Below are 5,539 nucleotides of genomic sequence, written 5' to 3'. Positions count from 1 at the left end.
ACCAAATGTAGATGTGTAGAATTGGTGCATTGGATGGATATCAGAGCAGCCATACCTGCCCACAGCTCATCTGTTTGTATGATATCAATCAATTGTATACAGAGATAGTAACCCTCTGTATATCATCATATGTTGTCAGCAATGCTGATTTTTAAACCACACCAATCCCCGAAGTTGATCACTGTGTAGTTGAATTTGAGCTCTTGGCCTAAGGTTTTTATAGATGCTAGTGGAACCTCTATAATATTGGATGTATTGTTAATCCATTTTTACTCTCTTCACCAACAACAGCATGAAATCAAAATTTTGATTGTGATTGGCAATTAAAACTTGTATCTAGGCTTTAGCGGTGTTTTCATCATGGTGTCTTAGCGACCCTACCACCCGGGAAAGGGTTATTTGATGCCTCGGATTCTGTGTGATAGTAGTCTGTTTAGAGGGGGTTAAGGATGACGCCAAGGAGAGAGGGGCCACACAGTGCACAAGCGACCACAATATGTTTTCCAACTCCAAGGGAGCTTGAGGAGCTAGGCTAGGCTAGGCCACCAGATTTTCATTGCATTGCACCCATTTGTTTGTTTTTGTCTTGTTGGCTCCCTGGACTGTTGGCAGGAATTTGGGTACGTCCATTGCCGGATCATGGGTGAGAAATCATTTTCAAAATGCCGACACATGGAGAAAATGTAGCGGACAAAGTTAATGCTTGTTGTTGGAACATTCTGACTTGCATGATCACATCCAAAAGGCAAACCTTCTTTCCTTGTGACAAGTTGCCCCAATTTTGGTGTTCCTCCTACCAAGCTAGGGATGCATCATATCATAGGTAATGAAAAATGTTTGCGTTATTTACTCTCGCCTTTCATATATATATATATATATATATATATATCAGATCATTGGATAGAAAATTAAGTATGAAAGACTTTCTGAATTATCTTGCGGGAGGATGTTCCAGATGTCGCCATATGGTGTACAGCTCGATTCCAATGGAACCATCGCTTTCTCCGCGTCAGATCCCCAGAAATCAGGGACCCCACTCATCAATTTTTGGCCCCCATTTGCCAGGAAAAGTAAGTTGGTTGCAACTCTTAAAACACGTCATGAAATGTGACAAAAAACAAACAAACAAACAAACTTACTTGTAACTTTACAAAATTCTTTTTTCTATAAATATACGATGATTTGGAATTTTGGATGTTCTATTCAATGACAAGCAAGCAAAAAAATTTTTTAAAAATGTAAAAAAGAGAGAGTGGTTGGGCAAAGTTAAGGTTACTCTGGAAAAGGAAACATACAAAACTCTAGGCCGCTCGAATTTGACCAATTACAATACATTAAACGATGTTTCAGCCAATAACAAGTGGCTCTAAGGTTTCTCTCGGTCGTGGTTCCTTCAAATTTGACTTTTAACAGGCAAATTTTGGCAGCCGCACACCTTATATAAATATGGATAGATACAAATATAAATCATCGAAAACTATAGTATAATAATATTGTCGTCAGTCCATATTAGGTCAACTTTGCGTGATATCAATCCCAATACCCAAGTGATTGGACCCTAATGACTAAACTAATACCACAAATCATCAACTTGATGGCTATGAAATCTCCGACTTGATATTAAAAAGATTGTTACTAGATGGCCACATGAAACTGAAGTTAAAGAATACGTACGTACCTCATTGACATTTACACTGCTTTCATCATATCTGATTTTACTACCTTCCCAGTTACGAGGAGTATCTATACAGTAAATTCTATAACAAAAAGTTTTTAAATTATTTTAAAAAAATTTTAAAAAAATTATTCTTTTGTTACTTTAAATCGAGTATTTGTATTATTATTTTGAATCAAATAAATTATTATAATTAATAATTAATTATATTGAATTAAAATATTATATGTTATTTTTATGTTATGTGACATATCTGCATATTTTAATAAACGATGATGTAATATGTTGTTACCTTTATCTTAAATCTATTTAATTAAAAAAATCTAAATATTATTAAAATCAAAATAAAACAGTAAAACACTATCCAAAATCAAACGCTAAAAATATAATATTATCAACTAAATACCTAAATCCGTTAAATACCTAATTAAATAATTCAAACAACAACTTAAAAAACTAAAAATCGTATGAAAAATGATGTTAGATTTATTAGTTTACAAAAAAAAAAGTTGGTTATATATAGAATCAAATTTAGGTTTAGGATATCTTAATAGTGATACTTGAAACATACCTGAGTTCGAGTCAAATATTAAAAAACTTCATTCAAATTTACCCATAAGAGAATATAAGATACCTAAACCTTAGGTGATTAGGTTAAATACTTGCAAATGCTTGCATAACACAAACTTGTTTACGTCTTTAGGCGACATCATTTAATATTACAATTATTAAAAAAATGACTTTGTTTAATTCCCCAGTGAAAGCTATGGAAAACTGTCTCCTATTTTTCAAATTATAATTAAATAAGAATATGCTTCTATTAAATGCCTACATTTTGCTGCATTAATTTTCAAATTTAACCCATATTCATTAGTTTTATATGGATTCAACTTCACTTCATTACTTTTTCAACTAACACTTTTCAAAATATTATTAATCATTGCTTTCATATGTAAAATTCACAATTAATAATTGAATTTTATACATATTGGGTGGTGATAATTGATGTAATAAAAAGAATTAATAAAGTAATAAATGAAAGTTTTATTATGAAATAAATCTTAAATGAATAATTATAAGAGAAATATAAGAGAAAATATTTAAAGGGAAATAAAGTATTTAGAGGAAGTAAGAAGATCTTACTCAAATATGTAGTTACAAATAAAATGAGAGACCTATTTATAGGCCAACAATCTCTTGAATCATAATCTTAATCTAATTTTATTTAAGAGTTCAAATCATATTACATTTCTTGTATCTTACTCATTAGGCTATTTGACTTGATCTGCACTTCTTAGGTCATAATATAATAGACATTCACTTATTTGTTCATAACTCTCTCCTTTGAATGTCTATTATATTAAGAATATGTCTTGTTAAAATCTTACGAGAAAAAAAATCTCATGAAAAAAAATCCAAGAAAAGGAAATGAAGTATATAATTCTTTTAAAGAATACGTTTTGAAATACTATCTCATTAAAAACCTTATTAAGAAAAATCCAATGGGAAAAAATTTGATGAAGGAAAAGAATACGGTGCATATTTTACTTCCCTGATGATTGCATTATAGAAATCTTTAAAATGATGCATTCTAATCTTTTATACAAACTTTTCAAATGTTGTAATAAGAAGGGCTTTGATGAACAAATCTACTAGATTGTCACTTGACTGAATTTGTTGAATAGTAATTTTACCCTTTTCTTCGAGATGATGAGTGAAGAAGATTTTGGCAAACTATGTGTTGTCTTATTGCCTTCAATGTATCCTTCCTCTAACTATGTCATGCAAGTAGTATTATTCTCAAATAACCCTGAATATTATTAAAAAGTGTAAGAAATTTAACCCCAAATGATAGCTTTATAATTTATTTACTTTTAGAGCAAGCGGCACATAAGTATTTCATTAGATTGAAAAATCTTTTGGTTTTTTAATGAATGATCATATTAATTTTGAATAATTTTTTACATCATTATTGATCCGAGAGAGTGAGTAATTTTTGTTCAACACGCATTTCCTACTTTAGATAATAAATGTAATATAGAGATATTAAGTATCTCTTTCATTTGTTGTCTCAATATGATATTTATTTAGATGAATATCTTTAAAACTTAATAAACTTCTTTTGGACTTAATAAAAAATAATGCATCCTCTATTATAAATTTTATTCCTCAAAGTAGTAAAATATTAGCCATTCTAGAGCCTTTAATTAATCTTATACTACCAGATATTGTATTGATATTAGTTTTTTTTTAGTTATTAAGTGAGAAAAATATTTTTTGTCTTTAAATATAGTGTATGTTATAGAAATGTCTACTAGATATATATTTACATCATAGATCTTGGATCCAGCAAGATGAATATCCATATTTTCATCAGTAAAATAAAATATATACAATAAAAAATTTACAAATTAACATGAAATAACATTAAATAGATAATTAAAACACATAATAAGAATATATCATTTAAATATAATGAAAACATATTAAAGTATCTTCATAATATAATTATACTAAAATATATAATTAATATTAAGTTCATTCTCGAATATTTTTCTTTTTTAGAAGAGGACAAATATTTTGTTGTGTTATATTAACCTGGTTATGATTAAAATCATTACAAGATGTTGTAATTTTGGGTGATGTTTAATAAAATTCAAGACATACAATAAGTACGTTAACAATGATAAATACGTTTTCTATATTCTTTTTATTCTTCCAATTTTTATCTTTTCATTATTCATCAATAAGTATTCATCCACTTCTGATGGGTTAATTAATTTTTGTAGGTTACAAGTATTTATCAAATTTTGATGGATTATCCACTTCTCGTGGGTTAGTAGGTTAAAGTGTCCATTACCTTCTAGTGGTAAAATTATCCATCACTTTCTAATGGTAAAATTATCCATCATCTTCTAATGGTAAAATTGCCAAAATTATCTATCCACTTCTGAATTTTGATGGTAAAATTATCCATCCACTTCTTGTGGCAAAATTGACAAAATTATCTATCTACTTCAAAATTTTGATGATAAAATTATCCATCCAATTCTGGTAGCAAAATTATCCTTAATTAAAATAGTAATAATGTAAATTATTATGACCATCATAATTATTAAATGGTATTGCATTCACTTCAATGAATGGACATATTTATAATTTTTTATTAGTAATTCATTTGTCGCATTCACTTCAGAAAATGAACATTCATAACTTTTCATTAATAGCTATATAATAGGAAATTCACTTTCTAATTAAGAGACAAAATATAATATATACAACATGATAGTAAAATTCATATTAAAGTTGATTTTTAAAGAATGAAAATACTAAAAAGATATCAAGTCACTTACTTAACTTTCTAAAACCAAAAATCAAAACCCAATTATTGAAAATGAAGAAAACATAATAATTCTAAAACTTGAAAAGTTAGAGAATCGTACTAATCTTGTGTTATAAAATAAATCTTAAAAGAACAACTATAAAAGAAATATAAGAAAAAGTATTTAGAGAGAATAAAAAAATTTTATTTAAAGTGAGAGACTTATTTATAAGCCAACAACCCCTTTAAATCATAATCTCAGTCTAATTCTATCTAAAAATTCAAATCCTATTATATTTTTTATATCTTGTCTACTGAGCTATTTGACTTGATCTGTACTTATCGAGTCATAATATAATAGGCATTCACATATTTATCTACAACCAGTTTAATTAATTTCCTTATTTTTTTTTCATATTAGTTCCTTATAAATGAATTGCAAGACTTATAAATGCGACATTGACTTGATATTTTAAATGCATATTGATAATAACTTTAGTTAAACCCAAAATCAAGTTAAATTTATAAACTAAGTAAATTCT

Source organism: Theobroma umbraticum, unplaced genomic scaffold, assembly GCF_002168275.2.
Source record: "Theobroma umbraticum cultivar Fairchild unplaced genomic scaffold, ASM216827v3 scaffold_86.0, whole genome shotgun sequence".
Lineage (NCBI taxonomy): Eukaryota > Viridiplantae > Streptophyta > Magnoliopsida > Malvales > Malvaceae > Theobroma > Theobroma umbraticum.
The sequence above is the reverse complement of the archived record's forward strand: the minus strand, read 5'-3'. Positions refer to the sequence as shown.